Raw genomic sequence first — 25,867 nt, 5'->3', positions numbered from 1 at the left:
ACTAGATTTTAAGCAGGATGTAAGTGTTGCATAAGCCTTGTGTTGCATGGGAATGATTTTCACACTGATTAAGTGTGAAATTAAATAACGTATAGGTACTGATGTGTCATTACCCCTGCCCTTGGGTGTTGGGGAGCACCAAGGACAAGGGGATAGTGTGTGTGTGTGTGCGCGCGTGTGTGAGAGAGAGAGAGCGAGCTTAGTGCAAGGGGTAGGGATGTGTGGGTGTGTGTGTGCAGGAGTCAGGGCAGTAGGTTAGAGTGTTGGGGGGCTGAGGACAGGAGACTTGGGATCTGTGGAGTGTGCAAAGGGACTGCAATCAGATGCTTTGTTTTGCTTAGCTCTGCCTCTTATACTGTCTAGGTAAAGTGTGTAGGACAGTGGGAATGCTGTAATGTCATATGATTCACAAAGAGTTAAACTATAATCTAGCAAGCCTGTGGGGAGACACTGTGAGAAATGCCTTGGCTTGAGAGATTCAGAATGGGTTGCAGGTAGGGGGAGGTTGGGATATTGCATTCTTCATGCCAGAGATGGGTGCCAGACACTGAATCTGCTTAATCACCCACCCTTCCCCTCCTCCCCCAGTTAAGTAGCTGCTGGCCTGCCCAACAGAGTCTCCCTCCAGTCAGCTGAGAAACTGTGTGCCTAGCCAAACTCCTCCTTCCTGCAAAAAAGGCTCACCTGCCTATAATCAGAACTAGGCTGGGAACTGCAGCCATTCCTCATTGAGAAAACAGCTGATTTGGACCAAACTGATGATAGTGGGAATCTCACCAGTCTGTCTGGTTGGCCAGCTGGGGATTGCTGATTGGCTTCAGAGCCTGGCACTAGCTGGCAAGGCTGCTCATCCAGTAGCTGATTGGTCACTAGCAGTTTATCTTCCCCTGGTGCTGAAGATTCTGGCCCCTTTCTTGTTGAAGCTGACTACTGGGTGCACCGCTCTACTTTCACCTCTCATAGAGTGAGATTAGCTCTGCGAATCAGCAGCTCCTGATCCCTTTTGTAGTCTTAGGTAAGTCACTTAGGAAACTGTGGTGAATAGGCTATCTGTAAAGTTGGGGGTGGTAATGTTCACTTAACTACTTCATAAGTAGGTCTTAAAAGCTTTACACATGAAAGTTTTGTAAGGGTCTTGGGATGGCCCCTGCAGGGAAGTAAATGGTACTTTTTAAAAAACCTATTACAATGTTTAATGTTTAGAATAACTTTACATAAATATAAAAAGAAATAGTTTCAAAATGTGCAGGAAAAATGCAAATGGAAAAGTAAAATTGCCATGTATAAATCTATAAATCCAGATGTCTTGGTTCTAAAGGTTGTGCCCTTGCCCTGCCATTTGTTTTCTGTTTTAGTCATTCTAAACATGCCACCTCCAGCAGCACGTCTCTGGCAGTGAATACAGTTTACATTGGAGAACGTTGATTCAGATTCCTCAAGAATTTTAACCCAATTTATCTCCGAACAAATGAACACGCTGATTGTTGTGCTGATTAGAACTTCCTTAATTAAAAGAAAGAAATCCAACCCATACCTACATCTTTAAGATCTGCTTCCATTGGTTTGGAACCTAAATCTACTTTCAAGACATACCCCATTCTTCTTCCCTTAACTGAATCAGCACTTCCTATGCTCTACATCTGTACCAGAGTAAGAACTAGATGCTTTTTATCCATCCAGTATAATTTGTATCGATCAAAAATTCAATATAACATTTTGGATTCATTTTCTCAATTTGCCTATAAAATATATTATTGAAACAGCCAGCTTTCATCACCCCTGAGAGACAGAATATCCATATTAAACAAGTAGATGATAATCTTTCACTTGCTGGGAATAATTAATCACTTCTAATTAACTAACATGATTTCAAAATGAAACCATAAACACTAGTTTGAATGATAACCTAAAGAGGCTATTGCTCTGGGTCACAATCAGCCTATATGGTTTTAGCTTCTTGAACCAGCTTTGTGTTTGTAATCAGGATGATTGTTTACTTTTTAATTAAGGCACAGTTCTGTGTGTACTTTAAAGCTGTGTATTTGACTTCTGATGTATTCCTTCTCCCAGGAGTCCATCAGATTGTTTTTTCAGCACTTCATGGAAGACCTCAAGCAAACTTTTGCCCCATATATATGCTCTAGTAGTTAATTATCTCTTGTCTCAAGTGTAACTTGGTTTTTTTAGGCCCTGCAAATCATGGGTGAAGCAAACAATCCGTTTAGTGACTAGCATGAATATTTTGCATTCTGGTGGTCTGAATATTCCTCCAGATATCTAGTCAATATTTTGACTGGTGAATGTTTTTTCCATTCTTGCTAAAAGTGTATCAGCTGTAGTGGTATGCACAAAGCTTTTCATTAGGGCTCATAAATCATCCAGAGAGAGCCTGGGCATGTACCCCATCTACAAACCAGAGTACATGAATGTATATGAGAGATAAAACTCCTTACTTTCTTAGATTCGGACTGGAAGGGACCATTGGTCCTGTTGATGCTTTCTGAATAATTAGGTCAGGCATGTTTTACACCCTACTATTGAGAGCAGGATTACCAGATAAATGGTGTATTCTCAGGCGCCTCTCATACCTAACCTGCTTTAAAGGACTGGAAAGAGAAGTTGATGAGATTCAAAGGTGTTTCTGATTTTTTTTTTCATAATGACATGAATAGCCAGCTTCTATCCACAGAGAAATTAAAATGTAACTTTAGGGAGTAGGCTTGCTGTCTTATTACTCAGATGAATGGGAGGAGCAAACTGCCTCTTGAAGTTCAAGGAAGGGGTAGGAGGGAATAAAAGGTCATCAGGCTACTTTCAAGACAAACATAATAGTTTCCAAGGGAGGGCAATGCAGAGGGTGGAATGACACTCTATGGCTCGGAAGGTGGCTATTCATTTTCAAGTGCTTTTAAATTGGGGAACAAGCACTGACTTAACATTAACGTTTTGGAATCTTAATGTTATCTGCATAATACGGTGCATGGCATTAGAGCAGTTCTCACATCCAACTCAGTTGGCCACCTTCATAATGATGAGAAATAGCATGTTGGAAAAGCTTCAAGTGGAATCGTTGATTATTCTGAACTTGAAACTTCAGAATTTGATATGAGGATGATAAAACTGGTTCCAGAGTGGCCTTTCTCTGATGTAAACAGCGATGGGTAAAAAGAGGCTATAAGATGGTTTTGTCTTTGCGAGTCTTTGTTGATAATGAGGTTTTAGTTTGAGCAAAACTCACGTTATGAGAGCCTCACCAATATTTGGAGCTCATGGGTGGTTTTGGATAAATGATGGTAGGTTTGGTCCATGTTTGAGGTTTTCAGCACTGGCCTTAATCTGATCCCATTAAAGCCAAAGACTGTTTTACTGCTGATTTCAATTGAGAAGGATTAGGCCAAGGCAGAGAGCTTTCAAAACTGGAATTCCCCCCGCCCCCACATCATCCAGTTAACTGATTCACTCTCTTGGGAATTGCACCATCCTATATCCTTTGCTTTATTTTTAACACCCCTAAATTAGGGGTGGGGAACCTCTTGGCTTGCCTGCATCTGGCACCCATGGTTCAGACCCTCCGATACTGGGGAGTCTGTGCTGATGTTCCAGTCACCCAGCTGCACCCCCCCCACCCCATAGTGCTGGAGCACACTACATTTACTAGGCTGCCCCCCTCCCCAGGCTCTGGTATGCGAAGAATGTGGGATGTCTTTCTTTCTCTCATTTGGGGACCACAGTAAGGGGTTTCTTTTTTCTGCTTCTCACTTGTGTGCTGCCCCCACCTGGTTTTTCTGTGGGCCAGTGCCCCTCCCCCCCCCCCCCACACACACACCAAAAAAGTTCTACTCCCCGACCTAAATCATTTTGTGATGTCCTATAATAAAAAAAAGCTATAGAGAAGTTTGTAGCCTAATTGTTCAATTGAAGTCTTTCACTATGTAAGGATCAGATCTGAGCTACTTGCATAATATGCTCATTGCACATATACATGCAGGAAGTGCACATGCACAAAGGTGTGTGTGTGTGTGTGTGTGCGCGCGCGCATGTTTGCCCAGTTAAAAAAAAAGCAATCTCCTGTTTTCATCAATATTTCTTGTCGTCTATAACTTAGTTTTCTTTCCTTCTAAATTAACTTGTTCATTTCTGTCTAGATAAGATCCTTATTTGGTCCTCATTAAATTAGTATTTAGCATATAATTAATGTATTTATCTTCGAAATACCTCTGAGATAGAGAAGTCTTATTTTTACACATGGTGGGACTAAGCAACTTACCCAAGGTCATATTCAAGGTACGAGGTGGAGCAGAAAACTCCACTCTGGTCTACAATATCTTAGTTTAGGGCCCTAGCCTGTGCACCCTCTTTCTGCTCTAATTCTATAATTCTTGTCCACTTACATACTTTGTGCACAGTCATTTTATTCCTTTGCATTTTCAAACACTTTTATAGATGGTCAGCTGTGTTTGTTTCTCTTGGATCCTAAAGGGTAAAATTTCCATCCTGTCCAATGAAAGCCTAAGTGTGGGTAAAATGAATGTGATAAGTACTTAAGACTTAATTGAAACTTTTAAAATTCAGGGCAGGGATATTTTAAAAATGCAGTTGATTACAAGACCAAATAAATTGACTCATTAGGCACTTCAGACGGAAAGGCCAATCTAATTTCAGGCCAGTGCTTCTGAAGGAATTAAATGATACTCATTTTTTCCTCCAAAACCTCTTGTCAGCTCTGCTGCTTTAGTCATCTGACAGCTATAACTACAGCCCTCACCCAGCAGGATTTCTTAGAAAAATGCAAGAGTATTTAAATCCATAGTGTCTAATGTCAAGCAAAATAAATAAAAAAGTTGAGTTTGTTTGTTTGCAATACTCCAGGTTTTTGCTTCTCTTCGGGAGTGCAATTTGTCTCTTATTTGAGTAATAGAGCTAAGACTAGGCTAATCACAGAATGTACTGTATTGTTGGAATTTGGCCCCAAAGCAGTGTCTTCTTTCAAAACCTAAATATATTGAAACAAAAATAGCAATTGTCTGAGGTAGTGGAAAAATTGTCTATTTAAAACTGACTGTAAAACAGAATTATTGGCTAATGGGTAATCCTGCAGAAAGGCATGTGGATTAATTTTCTTTTGAGATGTAAATACCTGCCCACCTTTGAGAATCATGCAGTCTTTGCTGTGGATTCACTGATTATTACTCTTTGAACAAATCCTATGAATCCCCCTAAACAAAGGGATGGTGTTGTAACAGGGCAATTTTCTGCAATATAGTTAAAATACGATGCTATATTATGTTTATGCAATACTGTAGGATGAGATTGTAGGGCAAATTTTCTTTGGAGGAAGTGCAGTGGGATGCCTATGCTAGGGAAAAAAAATTAGACTTCTGTGACCAGTGTTGAGTGGATTCCTTAGGGGACACCTACAGAGAAGCTAATGCAAATGCTCTCTTTGGTTAATCAAAGATCAGTTGTATGATGTTAGGCTCTTGAGAAGTGGGTGTGTTTCCAGAGACTGGTGATGAAAAGGCATGAGCACTGGAGCAAAATGTATGAACTATCCAGGCTGGATTCTGGTTCTGAATCTAAGACACTAATGAGTGTGTGTGTGTGTGTGTGTGTGTAGACTCATTTGTAGGTTTAACTGTGGTGTCCAACCAGTTCTGCAGCAGTGGTTCTGCTACAACAAACTAGCCACACTCAACTGGCCAAATAGCCACATGTGGCTAGCATTTGGACATGACAGGTTTAGAAGGATTGATTCCCATTAGAACTCAAGCCTTTTTACCATGTGTGCAGGTTCTTTTCTTAATCTTTGCTCTGTAATGCTTTCACCTTAGGAGTAAATGTACTTGCTAAGAAAAGGTTGTGATATAACTTAGAACTGCTGGCTAATATTTGCTGGTAATATCTGGAGAGAAAGTAAAGCATAAAACTGTATTTTAGGCAACCAGGATTGCTGGGGATAATAGAGTATTCAGGGAACTGTGTAGCCTTAAAGACCAGTGATGAGGGAGAGAGAGAAAAAGGGGTCTCTATCCAAGAGAGGTGAAAGCTGGAAACCTATAAGTGGCTTCTCTGGGGGAAGGAGAGGAGGACTATAGAGGAGGAAGGGGAGAGGAGGACTATGGAGGAGGAACACAGATGCTGACACAAAGATGATGATTTTGTCTAGGATATATAGCAGAGTGATTTACCTTAAGTGCCAATAGCACTGAAAAGGAAGTATTATAGCAAAGAAAAACTAGACAATGTCTCAGTCTTTTGGGTCATGGGACTAGCAAAGAGACCTGGGGAAATGAGTCATGAACAGCTGAAGAAAGGCTAATTGAGAGATTCAGAGAAAAGCAGCTCATGTTGAAGTGTGAACAAAAACACAACTAGTTGGTGGTATTCTGATTACCAGAAGAGGTATGATAGTCCAGGCTCTCTGGGCAAACCTATCTTGTTAGAGATCCAGCAGGCAGAAGTCTTGGCGCTGATTCCCTGGAGAGAGCCCAGAAAGTGGTTGATAGAGGCAGCCAATGTCAATTCATCATGATCTAATTGTCAATCTGACCATTGCAACAAGAACTGTGGACAGATTGACAATTGGAGCATAGAGCAGAAGAAACAGCAGCTGGAAAGCAACATGGTGTCTGAAAACCCAGCTGCTTACCTATGGGGGAGGCAATGCCAGCATGGGGGCAGGGAGGGGAAAAACAAATGCCTGCAGAAAGGGACAGATCAATATGTGGCATACAAGCAGAAGGAAAGAGGCAATCACAGTAAACATCAGTATCAGTGTGACATGGTGAGGGAGACTGCACCAGCAAAAACTTAATCCAGTAGGGGAAGACACAGACCCTATGTTGTGAGTGAGTGGCATAGATTCCAAATTGCTTTTGTACTTTAGGGAGAGGGATGACGGGGATGAATTTCTAAGTGCTTTTGAAATGGGATGTATATTGAACCGGGACATTGCCACTCTTATGGACAAAGGACTCTAAAGGTGATGGACTATGTAAACAAGCTTTGTTAATAGTTTAAATTGACCCCTAAAGCATATAAGGGACAAAGGGACTTGACCTATCTTGAGGTATCAGCTTAAATTAGGGCTTGTCTGAGAGAATCTCTGACACAATACAAAAGCAATGAGGCCAACAAATTAATAGGGATAGTACAATACACTCTGTCACCCCAACCTAAAATCAAGCTTAATAAACAGAGCATAGAGCTGTTGCTATAACAGGGAAACTGGCAGTCCATTATGTGGGCTGGGTTTGAGAGAGAGCCTAATAGAGATGGAACCGGATAAGAGCACAAGGATCAGGACAAAACTAAGACTGATCTGAGGGGATAGGAAAATCACTTCCAAGAAGCCACAGGATGGGTAGGGAAAAGCATAGTGCCATATGTATACAAATCTTCTTAGAGATTTTTAAGAGCAGGTTAGACACAATTTATCAGGGATCTTCTAGATCCTGCCATGAATGCAGGGGACTGGTCTTGATGATTTTTAAGGTTCCTTCCAGTTCTGTGATTCCACTAGATGTGGTGAGCAGATCACTTTGCCCAGGAAAGCCCACTAAGGATCAACACAGTGTAGAAAAGGCTATCTGCGCCCCAATTCAGAGTTCACTATGTGACTGAATCTATGTAAGGAGGGAGTCGCGCAACCAGTCTGCCAGTTGCATATAATGGTCATGCTAACCCATTGATACCCCAAACCATTATGCCCCTCAAGTTCATATACATTGGTTGTCCAGTGGAAGGTAATAGTTAATGGCGAGACTTTAATTTGATGAAGAGATAATGGAGCTGCTAAGACTATTATTTAGTTCCATGTAGTGAAAACCATAAAATGCTCCAAGTGTGTGTGATGTGGATTAAAGTTCCTGCTGTAAAAGTCTTATACCTAAGGCACAGATTTTTGTTATGTACCCAGGAAGTGTCCGTTATACTAGCTGCTGCAGGAGTATTGTCAACCATTCCCTATTCCTTGGTTTGTGGAATCATATTATGGCTTTAAAGGAAGATAAACCCATGGTTGCCCAAGACCAGCAAAATGAGCCAACATGCGAATGGAGTGGGTGACAGGAAGGTGTGGCGTGAATTTCCCTCTGCCAATATCCAAGAGAAATATCCAATACCTCAAGATACCTTCACAAGAGTACACCAATAAATACTTGAGAGAGATGTGACCTAGTTTTCCACTTCAGGGGAGTAAGGAGACTTACTGACTTGAAGGAAAATTAATTCCTAAACCACTAGGCTGAGGATATAAGCTTTGTTTCTACTTTTACCAGAGGCAACACACTGAACATTTTGATGTACGTGTGTCCAGGAAAGTAGGGACATGGAGGTAGTTATGGTGCATTGAAAACCTTACATCTAATCGGGGGTGGGAAATGCCCAAATAATGGATGATTACTACTAGGAAGGAGAGGAACTTGTCCCTAACTGCCTGATGGTCTGTGAACATGTGAACAACCCAGAGTCTTGTGGGTGGGAAAAGAAAAGATGCTCACCTCATCTCTGTATGTGGGGATTAAAGAAGCCCTGTAGTGGGATCAGTACTCTACCTCCTCCAAGAAAAACTGAGGTTAGACCACCAGGGTCCCCAGGTCCCATCTTCTGAGAAGATGGGCAAAGAAAAGAATTTAGACTATAGTGGTGGTTTGAAGACAGTATTTGCCTGACTTCTCTGCTGTTAAAAATAGTGTTGCAGGACTTCACAAGGTGGCAGCCCTGCCTTAATTTTTCCTTGAATCCAAAGAGTCACTGCTGTTAATACTCCTGAGGAATGGGTAATCGCAAACCACCACCGAGGCACCCAATACTGTAAAGGACAAGGAGATAAAATGACACTCCTTGAATGGGAATTGGGAGGGGAAGACCTGCTCTCAAGTTCACACCCAAAGGTTTGTTCTTTTAACCTGGAAAAATATTAGTAGCAGCTATAATAGAGAAAAATGGGTCTTGGTGAGAAATTGATGAGAAATTGTGTATCATAATTCTCTACTGAATGCAGAGATACTGATGTATGGAGAGAATTCCCAGTCTCACAAACACCACCATTCAACCATATGCTGGAAAATATTAAATATTTTCACACTGCAGCATCCATGTACAGCAACTGGCGGGAATTGACTGCTCTGTGTGCTAGGGGCCAGACTTTCAGAAAAGATGCACTAAATTGGCATCCAACATACTTGCTTTTCTGAAAAATCTAGTCACTTATTTTAACACCTACAGAAGAGCTGTGCTTCTAAAAATCTGGGCCAAGATAAACAGTCCTTTAATGGATTAGGGTTGCTATATAGTAATCAATTAGCAAATGAATAAGAATATAAATATATTTTGTAGAGAACTGAAAGGTTGCACCCTGTTACCATACCAACAGGGTCAAAGAAGGATGAATTTTACTAATTGCTTCAGCCCAGAAATATTCACAAGCTGTTTAAAGATAGGCGTTAAATGGAAATGCTTCCCAGTTAAGTACTTCTAAAATATCCTTAAAAAGGACATTGATTTTTGATCTGCAAAAGGCTTATCTGTTTGAAACAAATTAATTTCCAAATTTGTTCTGTTGGTGGACACCGCAAAGAGGAAAAAGTTGTTTTGTTAGATGAAATCGTTTTACTATTTTGTTTTATTTTCATAAGCCCTTCAAATGCACATCAGTATTGAATACAGAAAAGCAGAAATGAACAAAGGAGTAAGATTTCCCCCCCCCCCCCCAATTTGCTTCAATCAGAAGATCCACTGTCTGTCTATCTTAGTCTTTCTTTCATTTGTGTAAATCCAGAATTTGGTCATAAAGACCCTGATCCAAGGTTCATTGAATTCAGTGAGTCTTTCCAACATGCATTAAGGATGTGATGGGTTAGTTGACTATCCGATAAGCAAATGCTTATCAGATAGATAGCAAGGTGGGAGGAAGCTATCCTATTGACTATCAGATAAAAGCAGTAAGGCAGGGAAGAAGAGTACTTCAGAGAGGCAGTGCCTCTTGAAGCCTGGGGCCAGACTCTGGGCTCACCTGGTGCTGCCACTTTAGAACGCTGTGTGCAGCCCGGGACCAGCTGGGGTGCCCCAAGCTGAATGTGGCATTTCAAAGTGACAGCGCTGTGTGGAGCCCGGGGTCAGCTGCAGACTGAGCCTGGGCTCCTTGTGGTGCTACCACTTTGAAATGCTGCAGGGAACCCGGTGTAAGGCTCCTTGGAATGTTTCAGAGGCAGTGCTGTGAGGAGTCTGGGGTCAGTCCCTAGGAAGTCCCCTATCAACTAATCAAATAGTCAATGCAAAATGCATAGACTATTAGATTAGTCAATTAGTTGATGATTAACATTATTAGCATGCACAGGAATTGTGTTTCTAGCATCTACAGCACTGGTAGCTGGAAATGGGCAACATGGGATGGATCACTTGATTGCGTGTTTTGTTTGTTCTTCCTGGGATGGCTGGCATTGGCCACTGTTGAAAGAGAGGTTACTAGGCTAGATGGATCTTTGGTCTGACCAAGTATACCCATTCTTATGACTTCATGGACGTTAGATAGGGACCAGAAAAATGTAAATTGGCCTTTTGTCTTTTCATACTTTGAAGATGGGTTGGGGCAGAGTCTGAAAATATACTCTACTCACTAGTGCTGTAGAATCCCTCTTTTACCCACCCAGGGGAAATATAATCATGCAGCCTTGGGATACTTGGGGATGAGGGAAAGAGCTTGCTTTTGAACATTCACGTACTTAAAGGGAGAGCTTATGTTCTGGAAGGTGTGCTATCATCTGGAAATGGTAGCAATCGTCCATGTAATCACTGTTGAAACTATTCACATTTTATAACAGCAATGTATCATGGAATAAGGTCTAGTTACTTGAATTGTCCCAAATTAAACCCCCAAAATCCTGAATTCAAACAAATGAAGAAATTGTCAAAATTAGGGGGTTAAGGGAAAATAGTGCAACTTTAACTTTAGAGACCTCGCACATTAATTGCCTGTTCCTGGTCTCAATGAATTAGTGCATCTGGTTTTAGATCAGACTCCAACTACGTCACCACTGCATTAACTAGAGGTCTTTAGATACTGCTGATGATTCTTAGCTGCCACTAGAGGTAACCTTATGATTTACTCATCTGAGAATGCCTTGATAATCACAGAAAACTAGTTTTAGTATTCCTAGACTGGTCCAAACCTGAGGTCTGGGAAACTTGTCTGTCGACTACTTGTTGAATTTCTCGGATAAACTGGCTTCAAAAAGGGATCTCTCTGAAACGGACATGTTGTATCAGAGAATAACTTTCCTGATTACATTATTGTTATTTGGAAGGGTTTTATTTAAAAACAAAGGCCAACTTCATCGAACTTTAGCCTTTAATTACTTTTTCCATAAAGATCTCTTACAATCTAAGTATTATTTTAAAGATAGCACCATGAAAAAAAGGTTGTTTTTAGCAAGTCACATTAATTGCCTGAAGTAATTCTGCTGGTCTAATGAGTAAAATAACCTAATAACTAATTGAAACATCATTGAAATAAAAAGTCATTAGGCAAGTAGTATCATATCTAAGTAAATTAACTCAATTTTCTATCCTGAATTATCTGGCTGTTGTGCTTTGATCACAGCTGAATTGGATCATTAACTAATTAAAAGTGAAGCCAATTAAAATTGCTAAGTCTTATGTAAAGATACTGTATTTCTCTTTCACAAAGACATTTTAATAAGTCTTGTAAGTTTTCCTCTGAAAGTACTTAGGAACTTAACTATACTAGATCACATCGGGGTCCATCAACACCAGTATCCTGTCACCAAGAGTGCCATATGTTTCTTAGTGATAGAAATGTAGCTGTGTTAGTCTGGTGTAGCTGAAACAAAATACAGGACTATGTAGCACTTTAAAGACTAACAAGATGGCTTATTAGATGAGCTTTTGTGGGCCAAACCAACTTCCTCAGATCAAATAGTGGAAGAAAATAGTCACAACCATATATACCAAAGGATACAATTTAAAAAAATGAACACACATGAAAAGGACAAATCACATTTCAGAACAGAGGGGCGATGCGGGAGGGGGGGGGGGGGAAGGTAAATGCCTGTGAGTTAATGATATTAGAGGTGGGGAAGGGGAAATGTCTGTGAGTTAATGGTATTAGAGGTGATAATTGGGGAAGCTATCTTTGTAATGGGTAAGGTAGTTGGGGTCTTTGTTCAACCCCCTGCAGAGAGTATCGAATTTTAGCATGAATGCCAGTTCAGAGGATTCCCTTTCAAGTGCAGATTTGAATGTCTTCTGAAGTAGGATGCATGTGATTAGGTCATTGAGACAATGTCCTTTCTGGTTAAAATGGCAAGAAACTGTTTTTTCTTTGTGATCCTGTCTAATGTCTGTTTTGTGGGCATTGATTCTTTAGCGAAGTGTCTGAGACATTTGTCCAATGTACATAACAGACGGACACTTTCGACACATGATAGCATAGATTATATTTCTGGATGTGCAGGAATATGTATATTTGCAAGCAAAATACACAGAGGGTTGGAACTTAACTTAATTCACAAGTTTAATTCTTATGCAGATGGAATGAACTGGGATATCATCTGGCTTGCACACTATCTTCTACATTTGAACCAAACAATGAAGGTGCTAATGGTTCTTATCTGCCTCTTGTAACTATTTAGTCTTAAGGTGCTATTAGATTATTTGTTGTTTTTTAAGTTTTTCTTGTTAGCTTCAGCGGGTAGCTGAGTTAGTCTACTACAGTAAACTTCCGATAATCCGGTACCTTTAGGACCCGGGGGTGCCAGATTATCAAATATGCCTGACTATTGGAAGGGGGGGGCTATGAGAGGTCTGGGTGGGGTGGGGGGAATGAGGGAGGGTGGCGCTGCAGGACCAACCTGACAGCACCCTAGCTGCTCTGCCCCAGGCATCCCCAAGTCAGCCTCTGCTGAAACTGACCAGTGGCTGACTCGGAGAAGCCTGGGGCAGAGCAGATCTAATTGTCCATCTGCCTGGAGCACTTCCTGGTTCCAGGTGATGCCGGACTATCAGGAGTGCCAGACCATTAGATGCCGGACAACTGGAGTTTTACTGTAGTAGTCAGAACTTTATCTATAGTTTTGAATGGAAGGCAGAGAATGTAAATTTTAAAGTAGTTCTCAGGATTTGTCCAGTTTCCTATTTACAACTCTGAGTTTTAATCATTGTTTCCTAGTCTGTTTAGCTTGTAATGTTTAGTATTATGGTTATTAGTAACAGGTATGCGTGGGGCCTGCTGGGCCAGGCTGTGAGCAGGACCACTGGATAACTGGTAAGTATCACTCAATAAGAGTGGTGCTAATTGGTTTACCAATGACATCCCTAATTACTGTAGGGGTTTTTGGGGGGGGGGGTTGAAATTTTCTTTACTTATTATTCAGTTTACTATAGAATTTTGGCTTGGATAAGGAGGCAGAAATGCTAAACGCTTCTGGGAAAAAAACAAATAATTTGGTAATAAAAATACACATCTTTAAATTTTTTTATTTTATATTTTTTTGCGTCTGAGTGCTGTTGCTCAATGGAGTAAGTATTTTGTATATTGGAATTCACTTAAAGTGAATCAGTTGAGTCTAAGGGTGAAGACTTACACACATGTTTTGGGATTATGCATACAAGTAAACTCTTCCAAAAATTCTATTATTTAGTGTGTCTTGGTTTTTTACAAGATTTGTATCTGTTATAAGCAGTGTCAAAACTTCTAAGCAGTGTCTCAACTTCAAGGTTCATCACAAAATATTACTTGAATTCTTGCCAGCTTGTTAGTGGACAGACCTATGTTATGACACTAGAAAACCCCCATTAAACATCACCCTAACAGATCCACAGTATATAACCTAATGGATAGGAAAGTTTTGAGCCCTTAGTGGATACCTTAGAAATACACTAAATCAGGGCTACACAGCATGTGGCCCGTTTGTGGCCTGCGGGTGGGAGCTAAAACAAAAAAAGTAGTCAATATAATGGTCTTCTATTGATATGAGTTTTAGTAGTTAAATTCCTGGACTGTCATTACTCATTAAGAGTGCTGTCATATGGGTGGGAATCAGGTAAATATTGCATTATGTTCATATTAGCAGAACTGACTTAAATGGGGCCTGCGTCTTGTGTACTCTTGCCTTAGCTTTTCACATGGACAGGCATGAATACAAAGATTTGCATATATTTTTGCATGTATATGCAACCACACTTAAGTTGCGGCCCTCAATGTGCTGTGAGTATAATTGTGGCCCCTGGGGCTTCCAAAGTTGATTTGCCCTGCTCTAAATGCTGAGATGAAGACTGAGTCACTTACTCCCTTCATAGAAGGCTCTGTTTCCTATCATTTCTAGTTTGTAAGTGGGAAAGTTGAGCAGTTTTACTTTCATCAAATGTATGATAAAAGTTTTCCTTGCAAAAAATAAAAATAAAGGGGTGGTGGATGGATTTCTACCATTCCTTATTGAACACTTAGATTAAACCATAGAAAAATATGCTTGTGTTAGTCCACTTTTTCTCCTCCCATTACCCATTAAAGGCAAGAAGTAACAGGTGGCTGAAACATATAGAGGTCCTAATTTTACAATCCTAATTGAAGTCTTCACAACTTGGGCAAATACATGGTCTCATCCAGCACACTGTGGGAATGGAGCCTAAAACAGTGAACTTGGGGGGCAGGGAGTACAACGGAGTCTGCAGAGGGACACCAGGAGTCCATCAGCAGAGGGTCTGGTATTGACTGCCCCTTGTCTGTCAAACTGGAAGTCCAACCTGTACCATATATTATTGCTGAATTAGTACTTAAATGGGATTTTAACTATTCAAAATCTTGTACAAATATTAAACTGAACATTAAGGACTAAAACAAGACAGAAAAAATGTATTCTTTGAGAACTAACCCCCTGTCATGATCATGAGGGTTAGCCAGCCTCCTGGGAACTAAGGGATTAACTATGTTCCTTACCTAGCCCGGTGGAGTGGCCAATAGGAATGTTGGTAGGAATTTCAAACTGGGACAAAGGAATTTTTGGCTTTTCCCTCGTTTGTTCTGGGCAGTTCTCTCCAGCTGTTGAGGGGGACAGACACGGACAGACTTTCTTCACTTTCTGTAAGTAGGGTAAAGTTGAGATAAATCTGTTAGGTTTCATTGTTCTATGGTTTGGGTATGGGATCTGCTGTCTGTGCACTTTTAAAAAGTGTTTTGGCTTTCTTTTGTAACTAAGTTCTAGGCCACTGGAGTTTCTCCATGAGCAGGGCTCGACAATTAGTGTAATCTACTCACCTGTGGCGAATAGATTACAAGCTGGCACAGCCACACAGCGCGATCAACGCATGTGCAGCGCTGTCTATGTGTGCACAGCATGCCAAACAGCATCATTATATTTTCTTGCTTTTCCATCTAATCATTGTTGCAACAGGAATAGTGTAGTGATGAGTTCTCTCTTTTTCCTTTTATTAACCTGATATTGGTTAATAGTGCTATCCTGCTTTTTACTTTAGGGGTGAGATTTTCCTAAATGTTCTCTCCCTGGTTTCTTTATTTGGGTGGTGGCAGTGGAGATTCTATCCCCCAAAATCTAGGGTTTTAAGATTTTTTTGGGGGGGAGGGAAGGAGGGAAGTTTTATACCAAAGCCTGGTAGATAAGGTTTTGAGGTCCACTTGCTGGCTCCCACTTCTGCATTTATCATGCCAGAGTGGGAAAGGAGCCATGACACCCGCCAATACTTATCAGGCTATAGACAAGTTCATACCTTCTATGGTAAAACACAATTAAATGACCGGGAGAAGGGACATTTTATGTAATACCCTTCTTGTCATTCTATACTTCCCTTCAGAGAATTTACTCCTTTATGAAATAAAGTTGCAGGATCCATCCTTAACACTCTACAGTCTGCAAGGATGTAGATGCATTATGGGTATCTCCAGGAGACTGGTTATTTGGATGAAGGTCTCTAGCGTTTGTGCTTATTATATCCTATCAATGTTCCTCTTACTGCTTCTCGGCAGTATGATTTTTTGGTGCTAATCCAGAGGGCATTGAGGGGGTACTCTAATATAAATTTGCTGTTACTGCTCTTGGAGAAGCTGTACAGAGTTGGTTAGATGCTATATGTGCATCCCGTTCCCATCTAGTCCAAGGCCTTATAAGTCTTCTCATACCTTCTAGGTGCTTTCTCTGCAAAGTGATGTCAGCTTTCAAAGTAAGACTTAAGAGGGATTTAAATGGTGCATAAGACTTCTTCTGATCTTCTGAAATTCTCACTTAGATGTGAACTTGCATAATTGGTAACTCAAACACAGGCCTAATCTTGCTCCCATTCCAGGCATATTCCAAATATTGTTTGATTTAGGTGGTGCAGGATGTGACTGTGTTTGACTCTTCATAAAGTGCAGAAATAAAGTTGTGCAATTATTTCTCCATCAGATTTATTACTGCCTGATTTTCTGTTAACAATTTCATATCACATTAGTGTACCCTTTAAAATGTCTAACATAATGACTTCTATGGAAAAAACATACTCTTGCACACACAGCTCTTAGAATATAGTTAGGCCATTTAGCATTTAACACATGTGAAAAGTAACCTACACTTATCAGGGGAGGGGAGAAGTAATTAGAAAAGACCATAAAATTTTTCCAGTCTAAAATGTTTTTCAGGAACACACTAGAGTTAAGCTGGCACATTTCTTTCATAACTCCAAAATAATTTCCCATGGCAGCAATTTATGTTGCTTGTTTAAAATGCAGCATGAATGATTATGAGGTGACAAAGACTAACGAGACTGCATTGTTACTTGATTGGGACTTAAGACTGTGCATTATGTGAGAGACTATTTAAAGGAAATGCTGTTCAAGAAAATTGGGGGGAAATCAAGGAAGGAAAGCTCATTAATTTTCAAATCTGAATTAGCTATTAATTCACATGGTTCTGCTTTCAAAGCCGTAGGAACAAAATGCTGTTATCTTGTTAATAAAACTGTTGGAATGATAAAATGTGAGGTTGAATTTGTTTTGGCAAGAAATAATTATTCGTACTTCCATTTACTGCTGAGAACCCTGCTGTTTCAACAGCAGATAAAATTATTATAATTATATACAATTATTTTGTACCTGTCACCTTATTTCACAAATATTCTATAGGTTTGAGAAAATACAAATATTTTATGTGTGCACGCAATCTATATGGAGTTTCTTCCATGTGCTGTTTTCTCTGGGTTAATATGCATTCTCATTAATCCTCTAAGAAATCCAAAGTTACTAAAATGTTAAAGGACTGACTTAACATGTTTGCCGTATGTCATTTTTAAAAGCTGCATTCATTTAACGACTCTGTTGCAAACTTGATGCTGAAATCTTTCTTTACTGATGTTTTCTCTTCCACATATAATTCTTTTTTTTTTATTGTAGGGTTGTTCATAAGTGCTAGTTAATATAGTTAAGTACTCATTTGAAAGTCTTTCAAGAATAAACAATTTTGTCTTTCTCACTTCTATTCTGTGCACATTTTCAGGAAATCTGGATTTATATTTCTAAGAGTGTGAATGCCATTTCACCCACTAACCTTATGGATGCATAATCCTTAATTTGGTTTAATACTGGTTTATTGTGGAAATGTGGATATTATAACTAGACCTGTTAACCTGTGGTCAGACAATTTTCAGTTGCAGAATGAGGCTCATCATAACTAAAACATTTGGCAAAATGGTGTCAAGTTTGCCAAATATTTAATTTTGGAGAACAATCAGGAAATGAAACCATACTAAACAATTCCAGAAGTGCTGAAATGTCCCATTTTGAAGTTTTCTGTAGGGATATAGTTCTAGTTTATATTTTGCATTGACTTAATTTCCACATTTTTATTTTGAATTTATATTAGTGTGACATTAAAAACAAAGATTAAATTAAAACTGAATGTTTTGATCCCAAACTATACAGGCAGTCCCCGGGTTACGTACAAGATAGGGACTGTAGGTTTGTTCTTAAGTTGAATCTGTATGTAAGTCAGAACTGGCGTCCAGATTCAGACACTGCTGAAACTGACCGCCAGTTCTGACTTACATACAGAATCAACTTAAGAACCCCAGGCGTCCCCAAGTCAGCTGCTGCTGAAACTGATCAGCAGCTGATTCCAGGAAGCCCGGGGCAGAGCAACTCTGCTTGGGGCTTCCTGTAGTCAGCGCTGGTCAGTTTCAGCAGAAGCTGACTTGGGGACGCCTGGGGCAGAGCAGCTGGGGTGCTACTGGACCAACCCAGCAGCACCCCATCTGCTCTGCCCCAAACGTCCTGATTCAGCCGCTGCTGAAACTGACCAGCAGCGGCTGAATCAGGACCTGGGGCAGAGCAGCTGGGGTGCTGCCGGGTTGGTCCAGTAGTGCCCACGGGCGCTGCAGGACCAATCGGCAGCGCCCCAGCTGCTCTGCCCCAGAGTCCAAAACAAAAGCCTGGTCTGCTGGGGGGGGGGAGCACACTAGCTGCGCCCCCCCCCCCCCCCCAGCAGACCAGGGACACGGGGAGCAGAGCCGCAGCGGCAGCGGGGTGCCGCGCCTCTGAGGCTTTGCTCTGGCAAAGCCTCTGAGGCGCGGGACCCCCGCGGCTGCGGCTTCAGTCAGGGTGCCTGTGGTCTGCTGGGGACGGTCCCCAGCAGACCACAGGCACCGGGTCTCATGCGGCAGCAGCGGGGGTTCCCGCGCTTCTGAGGCTTTGCTCTGGCAAAGCCTCAGAAGCGCGGGAACCCGCCCGGTGCCCCTGGTCTGCTGGAGACGGTCTCCAGCAGACCAGGGGCACCGGAGCAGCTTACGAACGGGGCTTTCTCGCCCCGACTTCCGGGGCGAGAAAGCTCCGTTCGTAAGTGCGGATCCGACGTAAGTCGGATCCGCGTAAGTCGGGGACTGCCTGTACTTTCAGAATTAACTTTGGTAGAGAACTTTAAATTTGGGATTTTGTTCCTATTTAGAACGAAGCCAGACTTTGAAATGCCAAAATCATTGCCAAAATGGAGTTTCTGCCCTTCGCACAGCTTTACTTTTCCCGCACCCTTGTCCTCCCTAAAAGCTTTTGCTACAAGAAATAATGAGTAGAAATGTAAACAAAATATTTTTCATAGCTTTCCATAAATACAAGCAGCTCTTTAAGCAAACTCAATCTTCTGCTCCTGCAATTTGTAAGCACTTCTAGTATTTCACATATGTCATCTAAAATAGTTTGTTACCTAAGTGTTGAAGGGAAAAATACACATTGCATGTACTTTGCATATTGTATTGGCTATATTTCCAGCTAGTGCCTGGAAACAGAAATAATGGCTTCCCAGCTGTGTGCGTGCGCACACGCGCACGCCCCTCCCCTGGTAATAAAGTGCTAAGATGCCCATGTATTCTAGTTGGTTTATCCTGCTCCTTGCACAGATTACTCCCACTAAGAACAGAAAATAGCTTTGTGCAAGATGTGGAGGCCATTGACAGAAAAAGGAATGGGTGAAAATGCATACCCCACATTCCCCAAACTCCTTTAAAGCTCTGTTGCAAAGAACTTGAAGAATAGTGTTTCTTAATACTTCAAGAGGCCAAAGCAGGTGTGAACATTGTCCTTGTGCTCCTGTTGATGGTCATAAATTAGGTATCACTTTCATTTGTCAGAAGATAGAACTTCCTTTATCCCTTACGAAGAAAACCCCAGGAGTGATCATTTCTGTATTGCATATATGCAAGCAACTGTGGCATTCATTAGCCTATCATTTTGTCTGTTAACACTTGATTAAAAAAAAAAGACTGAATAAAATATTCCTAAGAAAAGCAAGTCCTCTTATGGAAAAAATGACTGTTTTTAGGATATGTCTACACTGCAAGTTGGAACATGCTTCCCAGCTCCATTTTAGACAGACATGCTAGCTCCACTCCAGTGAGTGCAATAAAAATATAGTTTTGCCAGGGTAGCAAGGGCGGTTGCTCAGGCTAACTACCTTAGTATGTATGCCAGGTCAGGGTGAGTTCGCACACTGCTGGTTAACCCAAATAACTGTCCATGCTTGCTCTAGCTGCACTGTTGTTTGTTCACTATCTTGAGCAGAGATAGCTTGTGTTAGTCTGAGCTGGGAAGCACGCTTACTTTCAGTGGCAGTAGAGAGATACCCTTAGGCTATGACTACACTAGGGCTGTGTCTACACTGGCCCTTTCTTCAGAATAGCCATGCTAATTTAAACTTTGGAATAGGGAAATGCGTGGGGGATTTAAATATCCCCCGTGGGATTTAAATAAACATGGCTGCCGCTTTTTTTCTGGCTTGGGGAAAAGCTGGAAAAGAGCGTCCAGACTGGCACGAATAAAGCTCTATTCCGGAGGATCTCTTATTCCTACTTTCAGGGAATAGGGCTTTATTCTGGAGGACTTTTCCCCAAGCCGGAAAAAAGCGGCAGCCATGTTTATTTAAATCCCGCGGGGGATATTTAAATCCCCCACGCATTTCCCTATTCCAAAGTTCTAAATTAGCATGGCTATTCCGAAGAAGGGGCCAGTGTAGACGTAGCCTATGTGTTTTGCTGGAAGAGGGAAGGGGCAATGCAAAGAAGCATGGATTAGCATTTCCTTGCACTTCATTTGCATAATCTCTTCTGGTCCCTTTTTGCACAAGGGTTTTTTGTGCAAAAACAAACTATGGACACTTGTTTGTGTGCGCACAAACCTTTTTGTCCAAGATTCTTATCTCCGGAGAGAGGCATAAGGATCTTGAGCAAAAAAGTTTTCGTGCAAAAAAGGAAACGTCCACACGGCTTATTTTTGCACAAAAAGGGACCAGAAGAGATTATGCAAATGAAGTGAGAAAACGCTAATGCATGCTTCATTTGCATTGCCTTTTCCAGCAAAGTGTCTAGTGTAGCCGTAATTGTACCCTTAGAGTTTGGGTAGCCGTACCCTTAGAGTTTGGGTAACATCTGTGATAATAAAATACAACTTTGGAATTTTGGAATATCTATAGGAAATGCCATGCAAAATATTTTCACTCACTATGTTTACTAGAAGAGAGGGTGGGGGGATAAAATCTGTTGCTTGAAACTTTTCCTTTGTATGGTGGTACTAGAGGAGATAGTGAGGTGCCCTATGGCTTACTGGATTAAGCATAACATTAGAAGCGAGGATATCAAACTATTTTCACTTCTGCCAAGGCCAACTATTGGTTCTACTAATATTTGAACTCTCATTGCACTTCATATACATTATTTAATGGGATTGCTTTTCCATTTCAGCCACGAGGAGGAAGAGGCTTTGAGAAGTTGCAGTGGGCTCAAAATCCTACCACAGTACCTCCGTCACTCTGAGGGTATGTCTACACTTGCACCCTCTTCTGAGTGGGATGCGAATGAAGACGTTCAAAACTGCAAATGAAGCCAGGATTTAAATCTCATGCTTCACTTGCATAATCGCATTATGGTGCTATTTTGAAATAACACATGCTGTTAGACACGGTTATTTTGAGAGAGAACCCTTCTCTCAAAATAACCCTTATTCCTCATACAATGAGGTTTGCCAGTTATTTCAAGAGCGCTATTTCGAAAGAGAACCCATTTCAAAGTAAGACCCTGTTAAGATGCAGTTATTTCAAAATAGCGCCATAATGTGATTATGCAAACAAAGCACGGGATATTTAAATTCTGGCTTCATTTGCAATTTTGAATGTCTTCATTTGTATCCCTCTCTTGAAAGTATAGACATACCCTGACTCTGAGTCAAAGTGCAGCTTATTTTCTGCCATAAGCTCCTGGAGTTGCAAACAATCTGTAGCCCAACAGTGACACACAATCTATGATCCCAAAAGATGAGATATGGAATTGAACATGGGTCTCATATTTTACAACAAAAATGGCACATTCTACCATAAATAAAAAAGCTTTTTTCTTCAGCCAGAAAGTCCTGTAGAATTGTATACACTTGTTCATCTTGTATATGGTTTTTTTTCCCCCCATAGAACTATACTGCTTATCTTTAACTGGTAGATGTGTGTAAGTTGGTGGGTATGAATGTATCTGGTTTTTTATTGTTATAAAGCTCATATGTATAACACACATAATTATGAAAATGTTACATTCCATGTCTTGACTACTGTAAAAATTCAGCCAAATATTTTACTAAATTAATGAATTTACTTTATTAAATGAAAACAGCCAAATGTATCCAGAGTGAGAGAAGTGACATTCCTTTTCATTATGGATTTTACCATGAGGTAGATCATGCCTTTTGGGACTATTGCTGTTTTACCTCTGCTATTCAATTTGTTTCTGTAAGAATATTAACTAACAATATTGTCAAAGGCATAATATGAAAGGCTTTAGACACACTATGTTAAAAACTTTTATCTCTAGTGGATTCTAAACATCAGTTCTATGTAACGGCAATCACAGTCATTGGGCATATTACTAGCACTTTACTTTAATCATGGTGGTAGCTCTGATTGTAACACTCATCTGGGATTCATTTACAACTCACATTTATGTCCACAAAATGTTTCTAAGTAATTTAGCATTTGTTCAGTTACGACTGCTGTCTGTTCATCCATACATCATTTTCTGTTCTCGTCCTGTTAAGTTGTAAAGCCATTTTCCTTCTTCATTACAAATGAGGACTAAATGTAGGGCCAGATGCTCAGGTGGTGTAAATTGGTATAGCTCCTGCTGAAGGTGTGGGCCTTAATATTTTAATACTTTTATGAAAAACATAGACTATTCTAGCATAGCTTATGTAACGGAGTAATTTTTTTTATTCAAATACAATGGTTTTCTTATTTATAAATACATAAAACTGTCTTTGTCCTTGCCATCTTGTGAGTATGTGTTGGAAATTTTCTCAGATAATTAAATTCCTTTATGGAAATTCAGCATGGTCATGTGGTGATTAACATTCAGGCATAATATTACTTCGGTAATAACATTTTTGCACTTTGATAGTTGCATCTAAATTTCTGGTTTGTGGCTGCTTTTTTGGTTTTTTTGACACAAGAAATGAGCTAGCCAGAAGGCAAAAAATTAGCCAATGCTAGCTGTAACTTGGTCATCAATGTAAAGATGAAAAATTTATATAGTGAAGAAATTTGACACGTGAGAAATATTTGTAGATGTCTACTAGTCAATATGCACGTACTACATAGCTTCACTCAAAGGCTACTGTCTTGACAGTTGTGAAAGTGAACAATGGCTCTTAGAAACAGCTGTAAGAAAACTGTAGAGTAATTTATGTAGCTTACACTTTAATATACTGTTGTACATGTATGTGTTTTGAAAATCTAGCACCTTTTGTAGACTATTGGTACTGAATAATTTTGCAGTAATGACATCCATTTTTCATCACAAAAATAAAAGACACATGATGGTGTCTCATTGATGTAATTGGATCTATGTATTAGTGATCCAATTAAGACGAGGTCCAGAATATAAAACCAATTATTCACGATCTCATTGTCTCTAACAACATTTCATATGTAGCATAAATGTTAAAGAAACAGAACTGTTGTAACTAGGTCTTTTTTAAATAGACTAGCTCATGCATCAGCTAAATTCATTTTGTACATTTGTAAATGAGAAACAGAAATGAGATAATAAAATGGAAGCATTAGTGAACAATTGCTTTTTATCCCCACTACAGCAAAAACAGACATTAATGACCTATGCTATACAGGTGCATATTGAGGTTCACTACTGGGCTAAGCCAATAAAATCTGAAAAGTTTTTAAATGGGCAAAGTTAGGTGTTTGGATGTGTGTTTGCACAGCAAGGTCTCAGTCCTTGCTCCATGGCTTATATTTGTTGTTTCAGCCATGTTGGTCTCAGGATGCTAGAGACACAAGTTGGTGGAGGTAACAGATGTTGTTGGATCCACTTCTGCTGGTGAGAGACAAGCTTTTGAGTTTATCCAGAGACTTTCTTCAGATGAAGTAAACTCAATAAAAACTATTACCTCAGCCAACTTTTCCCTAGTTTTTCCATTGACTTGCAAGGAAGCTGAACTGGGTACTAGTTACACAACTATTTTACTTTCATAAAGCAAAATTAATGAAAAACCTCATGTGCTTTTATTGGGGGAAAAAAATACATTTCTATGGCCAGGTGAGATTATGTGGCAAATGCGATTGGTTTGTCAAAAATACTAACTATATTAAATCTGCCACTGTGTCCAAATTTTGAGGATCAGTGAGTTGCAATTTCTCTCTCAGGATGTCTGTACTCATTCTAGCCAAAATAACATGAAAATCACTCTCATTCTCTTTTCAAAATCTGTTACTCTGACCACAAAGAGGTGTTTCTTGAGCAATAGACTATTAAGTGTAAGCAGTGTATATGCTGAACTTTGAGAAACAACCTATGAATATTTGAGAACAAACACTAAGAATAGAGGTGACAGTCTTAGTAGTAGTAGATGTGATTACCAAAATGTCTCCTGAATATTGGGGAAATCTTTGACAATAAAATGTACTAATCTGTGGTATAAATTTCCAATGGATGTCTGCAACAAAACAGTAAAAATGAGGTGAGATCCTTTGCTATCAGAACAAACGAGGAGACCTGAGATCTTAAAAATTAACACATTTATTTAGGCATAACAAGCTTTCATGGGCAAATCCCTACTTCATCTGATGAAGTGGGTCTTTGCCCACGAAAGCGTATGCCCAAATAAATGTATTAATTTTAAAGATGCCACAGGACTCCCAGTTTTGCAGATATTGACTAACATGGCTATTTGTCGGACACTTGTCACAATGCAATTTACTGTGGATTGAATAATATGAAAGGCTTTTCTTTTTCTAGGCTTCAAAAGTCATAGGAAGGATTAAAATTGTCTAATACTAACTAAACTGATGCATCAAAAGGACCTCATGTATCTTCAAATGAGTGCAACTTGTTTAATCTGACCATAGTTCTTAGTACTTTAATACACGTTCTAGGAAATATTAAAATGTTTCAGAGGTTTAAGATCATAAAGCTGCTTTGCCATAAAGATGACAACATAAAAAGCAATTAGCAAACTGTCAAATGAATATATGTTCACTAAAGCTTTGATGCACTTAAAAGAACTAATTACAAAGAAAACTCCAGAGCTGAATGTAATGATTAGCAATATGCAAATCACTCAAATTCAGGCAGACAAAACTCTACAGAGACTGAAAGTTTGCCAAAATACTTCTAAATTCAGTCTGTGATGGTTTAATAAGGTTTGTGACTGTTTTTCCTGGAGCTAATTGAGATAATGGTCATTATTCAAGGGCAGTGAGAAACTTCACAGTGATGTAATCCACATTAGTCTACCCTCTCAATGCAGCCATTTCATACTAGGTACTGCAAAAGAGCCTCTAAGCCAAAAGATACCATTTCTATAAATAATAAGTGACTGAGGATGACAGAAGTTCTCACAAGTAGCTTGAAATTTATGATCTGCCTTTGCCCGCAAGAAATAATTAAGTCAGAAGTTTTCTACACCTAAAATGTGGTTGAAGTTTTAAACCTCTAATTTTCTACAGAGAGAAATTGGATAATGATATGTCCTTTCAGTGTTATATTTTAGCCCAGATCAAAAAGATAGTATGTACACCTGAACTAAGGTGGATTCCATAAGAATTGTTTCTTCTAGCCAGAAGGTCCAGAACATATACAACATGATCTCTAGTTTAGCTAACATTCAAACTTTCTCCTTTGTGTCAATCTGTGGATAAAACTCGAACAGGGGAATGAAGGATCGCTTGGTGGTGTCTAATCATCTCCACTTGAAAAAAAGTGAAAAAGCAAATTATTTGAGAAGAAAAATATTGGCTAACTGGGAGGGGAAGTTTAATATTCAGAAATTAATGGGGTGTGGAAGACAGATGGTAGTGGTTAACTGCAGGAGAAACTGAGGAGA

The 25,867-nt window shown here is 40.0% G+C and overlaps 1 long non-coding RNA gene across 3 annotated transcripts in view; it reads left to right on the top strand.

Moving 5' to 3' along the window:
* Nucleotides 1-877: 877 nt before the first annotated feature.
* The window catches only part of LOC102455721 (uncharacterized), a 110,992-nt gene continuing 86,002 nt past the window's right edge, over nt 878-25,867 (top strand). For 2 of the 3 annotated variants that reach the window (XR_012903837.1, XR_012903836.1), the window contains exon 1: nt 911-1,015. This is a non-coding gene — a long non-coding RNA (uncharacterized LOC102455721). Of the gene's footprint in view, nt 1,016-25,867 lie in introns of all 3 variants that reach the window. The other variant, XR_012903835.1, reaches the window with a different exon arrangement.

The sequence above is a fragment of the Pelodiscus sinensis genome, chromosome 5 (assembly GCF_049634645.1).
Source record: "Pelodiscus sinensis isolate JC-2024 chromosome 5, ASM4963464v1, whole genome shotgun sequence".
NCBI classification, from domain to species: domain Eukaryota; kingdom Metazoa; phylum Chordata; order Testudines; family Trionychidae; genus Pelodiscus; species Pelodiscus sinensis.
The sequence above is the reverse complement of the archived record's forward strand: the minus strand, read 5'-3'. Positions and strand labels throughout refer to the sequence as shown.